The sequence below is a fragment of the Scyliorhinus canicula genome, chromosome 21 (assembly GCF_902713615.1).
Source record: "Scyliorhinus canicula chromosome 21, sScyCan1.1, whole genome shotgun sequence".
NCBI lineage: Eukaryota > Metazoa > Chordata > Chondrichthyes > Carcharhiniformes > Scyliorhinidae > Scyliorhinus > Scyliorhinus canicula.
In genome coordinates, this window is record NC_052166.1 from 573,393 (window position 1) to 588,039 (window position 14,647).

A 14,647-nucleotide genomic window follows, 5' to 3' on the forward strand; every position below is an offset into this window, starting at 1 on the left:
AAAGTGTATCATGGAGTTCACCTGACCCACAACTTTTAATAGATTGTAGTATGGGGAGCACACGGCCCACTCTACAGGGGTGGTACAGCAGAAATGGAAACGTATTTCTTTAAAACAAAACAATGTTTATTCTACGAACTCAAGTTCACCTTTTTAAAACATACAGTGAACATCTTAGCAACCGTCAATTCAAATACAACCCCCAAAGAATACAACACTAAGTAATCCTTAATAACTTCCCAAACAACATCCAGAAGACAAAAGAAACACCTTTTAACAGAAGCACATCAGGTTTACATTCACTACTGAGAACATTTATAATTCTGAATTCACCAAACGATCAAGAGATAGTCTTTTGATGGCAGAGAGAACAGCAGTACACCTGCTCTGTCTGGCTTCAGCTCCAACACTGAAAACAAAACTAAAACACACCCTGCAGCAAACAGCCTAAAACAAAAGTAAAAAGCTGACAGACAGCCCATCTCCACCCACACTCTGACATCACTGCAGTAATACGAGCAGCCAAACATTTCTTAAAGCGACATTCTCATGACAAAGGAGAGCAGGGCAGCACGTTGGCGCAGTAGGTTAGCCCTGCTGCCTCACGGTGCCGAGGTCCCAGGTTCGACCCCGGCTCTGGGTCACTGTCCGTGTGGAGTTTGCACATTCTCCCCGTCTTTGCGTGGGTTTTACCCCCACAAAGATGTGCAGGATAGGGGGATTGGCCACGCTAGATTGCCCCTAAATTGGAAAAAAATGAATTGTGTATTCTAAATTTATTTATTTTTTTAAAGTAAGGGGACCAAACTGTAGCCAGTACTCCAGATGCAGTCTCACTTATGTGCTGTAGCGTTGCAGCAACACCTCCCTACCTTTTATACACTATCCCTTTAGCTATAAAGGCCAAAATTCCCTCTGCCTTCCTTAATACCTGCTGCACCTGCATGCTAGGTTGATGTGATGCATGCACCAGGACCCTCAGATCCCTCTGCACTGAAGCACTCTGAATTTTCTCTCCATTCAGATAAGTTGCCTTTCCATTTTTCTGACCAGAATGTATGACCTCACACTTATCCACGTTAAACTCCATCTGTCACATTTGGCCCACTCTCCTAACCTATCCATATCCATTTGTAAATGCCTTATTTCTTCATTGCAACTTACTGTCTCCTCTATTTTAGTGTAATCTGCAAATTTGGCTACAGTCCTTCTTTCCCTGTGTCCAACTCATTAAATATATTGTAAACAGTTGGGGCCCGAGTCAGCAAGTTGCATCTTGCTAACCAGAAAAAGACCCATTTATCGCGACCCTCTGCCTGCTGTCGGTTAGCCCAGGGGTGGGCAAACTTTTCCGTGCAAGGGCCACATTCAGAAATTCACAATTCACAAAGGGCCGCATAGTATATTAAGTAAAATAATTACTTCACCCGGTTATGATTCTGGGCGCCTCATATAGAACATAGAACAGTACAGCACAGAACAGGCCCTTCGGCCCTCGACGTTGTGCCGAGCAATGATCACCCTACTCAAGTCAACGTATCCACCCTATACCAGTAAGTAACCCAACAGCCCCCCCCCCCCCCCCCCCCCCATTAACCTTAAAAAAAATTTTTTTTTTTAATGACTTGGTGGGCCGCAGAAATACCTTTGGCGGGCCGCATGCGGCCCGCGGGCCGTAGTTTGCCCACCCCTGGGTTAGCCAGTCTTCAATGCAAGCTGACCAATTGCCCCTAATCCCACTGTTATAGCCCCCATGAGGACCATGTGGGCTCTAGGGCTCATGGAACACGAGCTCCTTCGGTAGGGGGCGGAGGCCAACCGCCTGGGGCTGGTTAAGGCAGGGATAAAAGCAGGCCCAACTCAGGGCCTGATCAGATCTGCCCTCCCGAGCAGGTCTACACTGGGAGTGAGCTGCTGTGCTGAGCTTGTAATTGTAAATATGTGAATAAATTCACCTTTGTCGCGTGACTGCTTCCTCATGAATCCACCAAGAAAGCACAACAGCACCTAGTTTCCTGAGGAAGTATAAGGAAATTCGGCATGTCCACATTAACTCTCACCAACTTTTACAGATGCACCATAGAAAGCATACTATCGGGCTACATCACAGCCTAGTATGGCAACTGCTCAGCCCAGGACCGCACGAAACTACAGGGAGTCGTGAACACCGTCCAGTCCCATCACACGAACCTGCCTCCCATCCATTGACTCCATCTACACCTCCCGCTGCCGGGGGAAAGCGGGCAGCATAATCAAAGACCCCTCCCACCCGGCTTACTTACTCAACTTCTCCCATCGGGCAGGAGATACAAAAGCCTGAGAACTCGCACAAAATGATTCAAAAACAGCTTCTTCCCCTTGTTACCAGACTCCTAAACAACCCTCTTATGGACTGACCTCATTAACACTACACCCCTGTATGCTTCACCCGATGCCGGTGTTTATGTAGTTACATTGAGTACTTTGTGTTACCCTATTATGTATTTTCTTTTATTTCCTTTTCTTTCCATGTACTTAATGATCTGTTCAGCTGCACACAGAAAAATACTTTTCACTGTACCTTGGTACACGTGACAATAAACAAATCCAATCCAATGAGTTATTATATTGGCAACGAGGATTTACCGGATGCGCACATCTATTTGCCGATCCGCTGGCAGTTCGTATTGAGTGCGGTACCTGGTATGGTTTAAAAAGGCATCGTTCTGTAAATTGGATGCCTTTGATTGATTGGGGGGGGGGGGGGGTGCTGGAGGATTGGAATCCGAATGCAGGGCGCACGCGATACCTCTTCCAAGCAAATGGTATATTGGGGGAAGACCGACAAAAAGGTTGTATCACAGCCTTAGCAACAGCAACATTTGGTAATAAAAATGTATCAAAGCCTTAGCAACAGCAAGGTTAATGCAATTACCTTATATTTGTAGGATTGGTACACGTGGCGGGGGCACATAGACATTTAATTAATTTGATGGAGATTAATAAATCTTAAGTAATGACCAATGCTTGGATAACAAATCATTTTCCAAGTGACAGACAGCTATTTGAATAAATCAGGAAGCTTCAGCTGAGAATTAGAAACCAATGAGAGTAAATGAGGGATTAGACCATTGATCAGAATTTATGAGAGCCTGCGCAGCCCAGACGTTTGGAATCGCAATGGTTCCAGGAGATTTGATGAACTCGTAGAGGTGGTTTCAGGCCACTCCAACCACAAACCATCTGTGATTATGCAACGGCAGCGGTTTAACAGGGCGATATGCTCCCCTGGTGAATCAGTTATGGACTTTTTAACTTGTTTACGGCGCTTGGTTGAGCACTGTGAGTTTGGGTCGTCCCTCTGAGAAATGTTACGGGACAGACTCGTATGCGGTATCAATAATTCGGGCACTATCCAGAAGTTGTTAGTGGAAACTTTGTTAGATCTAAAGCCTGCTATTGAACCTTTCCTCACTCACAAAGGCTGATTGAGGTTCCCTCTCGGGCTCCGGTAATCTTTACGATGTGTTGAATAAGTATTCAGGAAGGTCTGGGCAGGATTAAGGGTGCCAAAACCCACATCTGTGACTATCCTACTGCTCAACTGCATTACATACCGGCGAGGCTGGTCCCGCACACGCTACTTCCTAAGGTGGATGCAGAACTGCAAAGGTTGCAAGATCCAGGAGGCATCCAACCCGCTCATTTTGTAGAAGGGGCTGCACCAGTGGTGCCAGTGGTGAAAACCATCCGGCTGTGTGGGGACTTCAACTTCCTGTAAACCGGACTTTGCGACCGGACCACTATCCGATGCCCCAGGACAAAGATTTATGTGCTCGGCTGGCCGGGTGCTGTTCGTTTACAAAGCTCGATATGAGCCACACATACCTACAGATGGAGTTTGACCCGGAGTCTCGATAATTTGCCACAATAAATACAGATCGAGGATTGTTTGAATACATCCGCCATCCATTTGGAGTTTCGTCGGCCCCCGTGATATTTTAGAGAGTGATGGAGAACATCTTGCATGGCTTGAAAAAAGTGGCCGTCTACTTAGATGTCGTTCTTATCACCGTCTCCACGGAGCAGGATAAGGTAGCAAATCTCCAGGAGCTGCGCCGCCTTTTTGCCCATGTGGGCGCCCGACTAAAACAAAGTTTTCCGTGCCAGGGCAGGGACCTACCTCAGATACTGCGTGGACAGTGATGGGATGCACCTTTTTGGACCTCGTTAATTATTATGGCAGGTTTATCGCAAACCTGGCCTCCCTATTGGCCCCGTTGCAGCTGTTGCAGCAAGATCAAAGATGGTGCTGGGACGCGTCCCGGGTCGAGGCATTGACGGCCATCAAGAGGCACCTATCTTCCAAACAACGGGCTGCACAGTGGTCAGCACCGCTGCCTCACAGCTCCAGGGACCCGGGGTCAATCCCGGCCTGGGTCACTATCTGTGTGGAGTCTGCACGTTCTCCCCGTGTCTGCGTGGGTTTCCTCTGGGTGCTCCGGTTTCTTCCCACAGTCCAAAGATGTGCAGGTTAGGTGGATTGGCCATGATAAATTTCCCCTTAGTGTCGAAAGATGATGTGTAGTTAGGTTCAGGGGTTATTGGGATAGGGCATGGGAGTGAGCTTGGGTGGAGAGCTCTTTCAGAGGGTCGGTGCAGACTCGATGGGCCGAGAGGTCTTCCTCTGTAGGGATTCTATGATTCCTAACAACTATGACCCGATGAGACCCCTAATTATAACGTGCGATGCTTCCCCTTGTGGCATCAGGCCGGTGCTGGCCCATACGTGGAGTGCCGACACGGAGCGCCCCATTACGTTTGCCTCAGGAATCTTGGCGGATGCCAAGCACTGGTTAAGAAGCGTGGTCTGACGGCTCTCTTTGGAATGAGGAAATTCCATCACTATATGAAGGGGCGGCATTTCACCATCATAATGGACCACAAGCCGTTGCTTTTCCGGGAGGACCAGAGAATCTTGCCTCCTGCAACATCCAGGACCCAGCGCTGGGCACTCCTGCTTGCCCCTTCCCAGTACACTTTTTAACACCTTTCAGGTACCAGGATCACCCATGCTGACGTCCTCAGCCAATCGCCGTTGCCCGCGAGTGTCCTGTCCCTACCTGTCCTAACCTGTGGTGGATGAGGTGATTGCGGCTGCTCGAGCGCGTGCGTGGATGCAGAGGGACTAGGCGGTGGCGAAGCATTACCTTACATTACACGGGGGTGGTAGAAAGGAGGCCTTTCCACCGTCTCTGCCACCCTTCGCTGAGCTTGAAGGACGGTGTGGTACTGTGGGGTGCTTAGGTAGTTATCCCCGTCAGGAATGGGCTGGCCGTCCATAAGACCAAATATATAGGAGCAGAATTAGGCCATTTGGCCCATCAAGTCTGCTCCACCATTCTACCATGGCTGCTATGTTTCTCATCCCCATTCTCCTGCCTTCTCCCCATAACCCCTGATCCCCTTGTTAATGAAGAACACCAGGCCTGTGCTTGTGGTGCTGTTACCTACAGACCAAGAGCTGGAAGGTGGGCCGGGGGCTTCCAAAATGCAAATGCCAGTACGAAGCTGTATCGAGTGAATGGTACAGAACTGCCCAGCGTGCCGGGAATTTCAGAATCTGCCCTCGTCAGCGCCGCTCCACCCGTGGGAATGCCCGGATCGTCCATGGATCCGTCTCCACGTGGATTTCGCTGGACCATTCATGTTAATAATGGTGGACGCCCACTCCAAGTGACTAAAGGTTTTCAGGGAGTCGTCCACATCGCCCAGGGCTACTGTTGTGAAGCTCGGGGGATCTTTTCATACCCGCGGAGTTCCGGGAGTCCTGGTTACAGGCAGTGGAACGCCTTTCACCAGCGAGGAGCTTGCCGTTTTTATGTGGCGCAATGGTAATCGGCACATCCGCAGCGTGCCAGGTCATCCTTCCTCTAACGGACTGGCAGACAGGGCAGTCCAAACGTATAAATAAGGCTTGAAAAATTAGTTGACCGGTTCTATGGACATGCGGTTGGGACGCTTCTTATTCAATTACCGTATGATGCCGAGATTGCTCCAGCAGAACTCTCAATGGGCCGACAACTCCGGACTCATTGGGGCAACGGTCAAGCCTCATCAGGCCACAGAAGAATCACCGCAGTCGGGCGTCCAGTGGCGGCCAAGGAGTGAGCGGTCGCACATTTGGTGGCTCCAAGGCGGATTTTTGCTGTCTTTTCTCTGCCCGAAGGGCAAAGTATTTGACGGGAAGAGGTGCAGGAGTGCCTGGGGAAGGTTTTACTCCTCTGGTGGATGAATCCACGGACTAGGAGTGGGGCGAAAAGGAAAGAGCTGGTGGGGCAGGAGAGTCTTCCTGGTGCCCCACAGGATAAGATGGCGGAGGGCAAGGGAGCCGCTGTGCCTGCCCAGTGGTCAATGGAGCAGTTAAGAGTTCCTCAATCAGCAGAGGATAGGGGTCCTGGAAAGCCTGGCCGAGGTGGTGGAGATGAGGCTGGAGTCCCAGGTCCGGGCGATCAAGAAAGTGGAGGAGGCGGCGGGGGTACACGAGGAGCAGTGACCTCGCTGGCGGTGGGGGGTGGGGGTGATGCGGGAGAGCCGGAAGAGGCTGAGGGAGAAGGTGGAGGATTTGGAGAATCGCTCCAGAAGGCAAAACCTCAGGATTGTCGGGATGCCTGAAGGCATTGAAGGTGCGGAGGTCGGCGTATGTGGCAAAGATGCTGGAGAAATTGATGGAGGAGGGGGCCTTTGACCGGCCCCTGGAGGTTGACTGAGTGCACAGGGCACTGCGGAGGAGGCCACAGGTGGGTGAGCTGCCGAGGGTGATGGTGATGAGGTTGCACCGTTTCCTGGACAAGGACAAGATTGTTCGATGGGCGAGGCAGAGCAGGAAATGTACCTGGGAAGGGACCGAGCTGCGCGTGTATCAGGACCTGGGAGCAGAGCTGGCAAAGAGGAGGGCCGGGTTTAACCGGGTCAAGGCTGCTCTCTTTCAAAAGGGGGTGAAGTTTGGAGTGTTGTCCCCCGCCCGCCTGTGGGCGACTTTCCAGAAGTGAGAGTATTATTTTGGCACGCCAGAGGAGGCAATGGAGATTGTGAGGGAGAATGGACTGGGAGGAGAGTGAGGACATTGAACTGCGGAGGTGTTTTTGATGATGGCTTGTTTGGAGGTCAGGTTTTTTCATGGGGGAACAATGGTGAGGGAGCCTATTGTTACTCTTTAGGAGAGTATGGTTGGGGGAGGGGCTTGGGGAGATAGGACGATTGGAGGCCTTGGGCAGGGGCCACCATGCTAGCTGGGCGGGCTAGTTAATGGGAATGAAGTGGGGGCAGCCAGGTGGCAACACGGGAGGGGGTGGGGCTGGTTCTTTGATTGTGAGTGGGGGAGATGGGGAAGGGGGTGTTGATGACAAGGGTGTGGGTGGGGGTGATGGGGAAGGGGGTGTTGATGACAAGGGTGTGGGTGGGGGTGATGGGGAAGGGGGTTGTTGCCAAGGGTCTGGGTGGGAGGGGGTGTTGATGACAAGTGTGTGGGTGGGTGGGAGGTGGGGGGAGGGTTGTGCCAAGGGTGTGGGTGGGAGGGGGTGCGGGTTGCTGACAGGGCTGTGGGTGGGAGGGGGCAGTTGGAAAGGGATTGATGACAGTGGACATCGGAGGGTGGGCCTGGAGGGTCACGTGACACGGGTCAAGGGCTGGCTCAAAAAGGGACGTGGCTGATTAGCAGGGGAGGGGGTGTGGGGTGGGGAGCCCCAAGACCAGGCTGGTCACATGGAACGTGAGGGGGCTGAATGGGTCGGTCAAACGGTCGCGCGTGTTCGCGCACGAGGAGTTTGAAGGCGGACGTGGCCTTTTTGTAGGAGACACACCTGAAGATAGGGGACCAGACGAGGTTGAGGAAAGGGTGGGTGGGGCAGGTGTTTAATGTGGGGCTGGATATGAAGACGAGGGGGGGGTGGCGATGCTGGTGAATAAGAGGGTGGGGTTCGAGGCGAAGAGCATCCGACCATGCCGCCGCACTGAGTGGATTTGCGCTTGGTCCCAGGGGAGTGGGGGGGGGGGGGGGGGGGGGGGGTGGATGTGTGCGAGCGGGCGAGGGTCAGCCATTTGGGGCTACGTAGAGTTTACTGATACTGGGGAGATCACGGCTGCCATGCTGCGGTCAAGGCGGTGGTCAGGAGGGAGTTCATTTCAATTCGGGTGAACAGGGAGACAGCAGAGCAGGCGGAGATGGCAAGACGGCGGATGGGATTTTGAGGGTGGACAGGATATATTTGGAGGTGTCAGAGGGAGGGTTGTCGAAGGAGAGACCTGGGTATGGTCTGTGTGGGTTTCCTCCGGGTGCTCCGGTTTCCTCCCACAAGTCCCGAAAGACGTGCTGTTGGGTGAATTGGACATTCTGAATTCTCCCTCTGTGACCCGAACAGGCGCCGGAATGTGGCGGCTCGGGGCTTTTCACAGTAACTTCATTACAGTGTTAATGTAAACCTACTTGTGACACTAATAAACATTATTATAAAGGTTATTAAAGCACAAGTCTGAGGAGGAGCTGGGGGCTCAGATGTGGGAAAAGGCCCTGCGGAGGGTGAACGCGTCCTCGTCGTCTGCAAGGCTATGCCTCATCCAATTCAAAGTGATACATAGGGCGAACATGACGGTGGCGAGGATGAGCGGGTTTTGAGGGGGTAGAGGATAGGTGTGGGTGGTGTGGGGGTGTGGGTGGTGTGGGGGGGGGGGGCATGAATCATGTCCACATGTTCTGCGTGTGTCTAAGGCTAAAAGGGTACAGGTGGGGGTTTGCGGACGTGATGTCCAAGGTGCTGGGGGTGGAGGTGGTCCTGGGTCCAGAGGTGACAATATTGGGGTGTCAGAAGACCCAGGAGTCCAGGGGGTGAGAGAGGCCGATGGCTTGCCCTTTGCCTCCCTGATAGCCCGGAGTTGGATTTTGCTCAGGTGAGGGACTCGGAGCCGGCAAAAGCGGGTGTGTGGGTGAGTGATCTGGCAGAATTCCTGAGGGTGGAGAAGGTCAAGTCCGTCTTGAAGGGGCCATTGGATGGGTTCACCCGGAGGAGGATAGATAGGAGGAGGCCTTTGGCCCTTCGAGCCTGCTCCGCCATTAATCACGGATCATGGCTGATCATCCAACTCAATAGCATAATCCTGCTCTCTCCCCATAGCATTTGATCCCATTCTCCCCAAGTGTTATATCCAGCCTACTCTTGAATATCAATGATTTAGCATCAACTAAAGGTGGAAGCCATTTAAAAAATTTTTTTTTTAAATTTTTAAAATAAATTTAGAGTACCCAATTATTTTTTCCAATTAAGGGGCAATTTAGCGTGGCCAATCCACCTACTCTGCACATTTTTGGGTTGTGGGGGCGAAACCCACGCAGACATGGGGAGAATATGCAAACTCCACATGGACAGTGACCCGGGATCAAACCTGGGACCTCAGCGCCGTGAGGCGGTTGTGCTAACCACTAGGCCACCGTGCTGCCCTTGAAGCCATTTATTTAAGGAGGTTTGAGGGGTCGGGTGGGTGGTAAGTGGGGTTAAAATTGGGAAGGCTGGAGATGAGGAAGGGATGGTATTAGGGGAGCAGGTGGAGGAGGATGGGTTGTTTATAATGTTGTTTGGTTGTTCTTCTGCTTTTGTTTGTTGAAATGAAAATGCCTTGAATAAAATACGTAAGAAAAAAGAATTGCCGCAGTTCCGGGATGTCGGGAAGAAACGTTCCATGCCAGGGACACCCTCTGTGTGTGGGATTTTGGCAATGGCTCCCAGGATTGGTACTGGACTGGACTGGCCGGGTCTCGTATTGGGTCTGATTCTAAGGGAAGACCATTTTGCCAAGCGTGAGGTCACCTGTTGAGTTGTTAAGGTTGGGTTGTAAAAGCAGGTGCAACTCAGGGCCTGATCAGACATGTGCTCCTCGAGGTCCGCACTGGGAGTGAGCTGCTGTCCTGAGCATGTCATTGTAAATAAATTCACCTTCATTCGCAACAGCTTCCTTATGTGTTATTATACCCATGTGATCTAACGTTAAGAATTAACCTTTTGTGCGGCATTATTATCAAATACCTTCTGGAAGTCCAGATATACTACATCTACAGGATGTCCATTATCCACTTGGCTTGTTACATCTTCGGAGAGGTCTAGCAAATTAGTCAAGCGTGATTAACCCTTCATCAACCAAGCTAACTCTGATGGATTGCATGTGACTTTCCAAATGCCCTGTTATCACTTCCTTAAAAATAGGTTCTACCAATTTCCCAACGACAGACATTAAACTAACTGGTCTATCATTTCCTACTTTCTGCCTCTCTCCCTTTTTGAATAAGGGCGTTACATTAGCATTTTTCCAATCCACTGGGATCTTTCCCGTGTCCAGGAAACTTTGGAATGTTTTTCTTTATTTGTCCATGGGATATGGACGTCGCTGGCTGGGCCAGCATTTAATGCCCACCCCTGAGGGCATTTCCGAGTCAACCACATTGCTGTGGGTCTGGAGTCACATGTAGGCCAGACCGGGTAAGGACGGCAGATTTCCTTCCCTAAAGGACATAAGTTCATAAGATATAGGAGCAGAATTAGACCATTCGGCCCATTGGGTCTGCCCCGCCATTCTATCATGGCTGACATGTCCCTCATCTGCTACCTACAATGTTACAGATCAAGAGCTGGATTGCGAAATCAGCCAGAGCATCTCCTCCCTAGGACACATGACCAAGGAGCGGGAGTCGGCAATTTAGCCTCCCGAGCCGACACACCCTCAATGTGATCATGGCTGATCCCACCCTGGCCTCAACCCCACCGTCCTGCCCGTTCTCCATAACCCTTCACCCCATTACTAATTAAAAATCTCTAACTCCTCCTTAAATTTACTGTCCCAGCATCCACCGCACTCTGGGGTAGCGAATTCCACACATTCACAACCCTTTGGGAGAAGTAGTTTTTCCTCAGATCTGTTTTAAATTTGTTACCTCTTTTTCTAAGATTATGACCTCTCGTTTTAGAATTCCCCACAAGAGGAAGCATCAGCTCCACGTCTACTTTATCCATACCTATTGGCATCTTGTACACCTCAATTAGATCTCCCTTCATTCTTCTAAACTCGAGAGAGTATCGGCCTAAACTGTTCAATCTCTCCTCGTACGACAAACCCCTCATCTCTGGAATCAACCTAGTGAATCCCCTCTGAACTGCCTCCAATGCCACTACATCCCTCCTCAAATAAGGGGACATAAACTGTGAACAATACCCCAGGTGCGGTCTCACCAATGCCATGAACAGTTGCAACACTTCCTTCCCTTTATACTCTGCAACTTTTGCTGTAAATGCCAACATTCCATTTGCTTTCCTTATTATCTGCTGCACCCTCCAATGCTCGTTCTGCAGATGTTTTTTTTTAGGACAATTGATCACGTTGATCATTAGACTTTTAATTCCAGATTTTTATTGAATTTAAATTCCACCATTGGTTGGATTCGTACCCAGGTCCCCAGATCATTCACCTGGATGTCACTATAGGAATGGCACTAGTGTTCTCCACTGTGAAAACTGAGGCACAATATTGATTTAGCGTTCCTCCACCGTCCCTGTGTTCCCCACTATTAACTCTCCAATCTCATCTGGGGCAGCACGGTAGCATTGTGGATAGCACAATCGCTTCACAGCTCCAGGGTCCCAGGTTCGATTCCCGGCTGGGTCACTGTCTGTGCGGAGTCTGCACATCCTCCCCGTGTGTGCGTGGGTTTCCTCCGGGTGCTCCGGTTTCCTCCCACAACCAAAGACGTGCAGTTTAGGTGGATTGGCCGTGATAAATTGCCCTTAGTAACCAAAATTGCCCTTAGTGTTGGGTGGGGTTACTGGGTTATGGGGATAGGGTGGAGTTGTTGACCTTGGGTAGGGTGCTCTTTCCAGGAGCCGGTGCTAACTCGATGGGCTGAATGGCCTCCTTCTGCACTGTAAATTCTATGATTCTATCTGCTAAGGGACCAACGATTCACTTAAGCTACTCTCTTCCCTTTTATACACTTATAAATGCTTTTTCTATCCCTTTTTAGTATTTGGGGCTAGTATTATGGGCCAGAGTTTAATAACTCCAAAGTGTATTATGGCGTTCACCTGACTGATGATGTTTTGTTGTATTTTGTTAGGATGAGCAGAAGAGCCTTCACTTGAGGTGTGATTCAACAATCTTCCCAGACATTTTTTATCAAAAACAAGCTTTATTCTTAGAATTTAGTTAACATTTATATGAACACACAGCAAGAATTTTTATCAATTACAAACATAAAGATACCCCACAGCTACAGTAATCTGTATAACACTTAATGAATTCCCCCGTAACTGTTCCAATTCAAAAACAAAATCCCATAAACAGCCCCTTTTCAAAGGCAGGGCCCAGCACTCTGCATTCTCACTTGAATAAGACTGACGTTCCCTGAGATTGTGACCCTGTTTCACCAGCAGGTTTAAACCCTTCTGGAAAGCAAACCATGTGTTTTTGGTTACCAAAACAGCAGGCAGCTATGATTTACCCTGGAGCAATTCTTTAAAATGAAAATACAAAGACAGGAACAAAACACTTCTTTCTCCCCGAGTCCACAACAGTCAAATCTGAAAGTGTAACTAAGAAAAACACACCGCTCAGCTCCACCCATAAAATGACATCACTGAAGCCATGTGATAAGACAAAAACCTTCCTTAAAGGGCCACTCCCATGACACCTCCCCCCAAGAAAAAAAAACCATCAACTCCAAAGATAGTTTCATTTTTCACCTTTTCACTTGCCCATTCCCAACACTTGACAACATTTTAAAACATTAAAACAAGCAAACATTTCCAATAATTCAGTCCATTTTAGTTCTTTGTCGTCCACCATCAAACCTGCTTCTCTTTTCATCACATTCGTGACAAAGCATTGGCTATCACGTTTTCTCGTCCTGCCACATGTATAAGTTTTAAATTAAATGGCTGCAAATGATAAACTCCATCGAAGCAGACTGGCATTTTTATTCTTAAACTTCTCCAAAAATGTCAGTGGATTATGATCAGTATATATAACTGACGAATTGCTGGTCACATAAATGTTAAAATGTTGCAAAGCCAGCACCAAACGCAGAGTCTCCTTTTCAATTGTTGAATACATCCTCTGGTGTGCATTTAATTTTTTGGAAAAATATCCAATCGGCCGCTCTATTCCTTTGTTGTCTTCTCCCAAGAGCAGAGCAGCTACACCCACATCACTCGCATCGATAGCCACCTTGAATGGTTCTGTGTAATTTGGGGTGGCCAACCCAGGAGCAGTGGTTATCACAGCCTTCAGGCCGTCAAATGCCTGTTGACACTCTGCCGTGCACTGAAATTTGCTACGCTTCTTCAGCAAGTCCATCAGTGGAGCAACCACCCTGCTAAAACTCGGCACAAATTTACGGTAAAAACCACTCATGCCAGAAATCTCATTATTTCCCTTTGTGTCGAGGGTATTGGAAACTCCTCAATAACTGTTGGTTTCACATTCCGTGGGAACATTCGACCCTGTCCGATTGTATGGCCAAGGAAAGTGACTTGGGCTATTCCAAATTGACTTTTGGCTAGGCTTACCACCAAATCCGCCTCCTGAAGTCGATCGAATAACTCCATCAGATGCTTCAAATGCTCTTTCGATGTCTAACTAAAAATCACCAGATCGTCTATCTACACCGCACAGTTGAACAATCCTGAAATGACTTAGTTAACCGTTGAAATGTGGCGGGGACAATTTTTATGGCATAACTTTGAATTGGTTTATGCCATTTGGAGTCATAAAAGCTGAAATCTCTTTCACCCTTTCGGATAAAGGTACCTGCCAGTAACCTTTAAGCAAATCCAGTTTGGTGATAAAAGCTGATTGTCCCACCTTCTCAATGCAATCCTCCGAATGTGGGATAGGATAAGAGTCCATACATGTAACTGCATTAACCTTTCTATAGTCCACACACAACTGTTGGGGACCGTCTGGTTTAGGTACCATCGCTATGGGTGAGCTCCATTGCAACCCACTTTAATTATGCCATTTTCAAGCATTCTTTCAATTTCTCTTTGGAATCTGTGCAACTCGCAACACCTCCTTTCTATACCCTTACGGCAATACTACTTGATGAACTTCTGCCCACTTTTCATCCGCCTGCATATGTAAAGGTCTCCATTTTCTCATCAAGACATCAATAACATTCTGCTATACACTCAGATTCCTCTTCCATGTATGCTTTCTGATACATCCATTTTATTTCTATATCTTTCTGTTGTAACTTCGCCAATTTTCCTGAACTAAAAATATCCGCCTCATCCTCCTGTTCTTGATCTTTTCCATCTGATCAAAAATCGTTTCTGAATTGAACTTCAACTTTATCTTCACTCTTTGATTTCTCCTCTTGTCTTAACCTGTGACTTTGCAACCTTGTTACTACACAGTCAGGAAAAACCCCAGGATATTCGTCCTTCAACAGTTCAGTTGCTTGATTTTCCACTGGTTTATCAACCACAGTAGGCATCACTCCCACCTGCGATCCAGCTATATCATTACCCAAGATAAACTGTATTCCTGCACAAGATAGTTTCTCTATTACTCCTACTACCACTTCACCACTCTTCACTGGACTTTCCAACTTTACCTTGTATAATGGAAC

The 14,647-nt window shown here is 48.9% G+C and overlaps 1 protein-coding gene across 1 annotated transcript in view; it reads left to right on the forward strand.

Moving 5' to 3' along the window:
• LOC119955880 (cyclin-dependent kinase 17-like) overlaps positions 1-14,647 on the forward strand; it is a 155,981-nt gene that overhangs the window by 84,993 nt on the left and 56,341 nt on the right. The gene's annotated exons all lie outside the window — the stretch shown is intronic.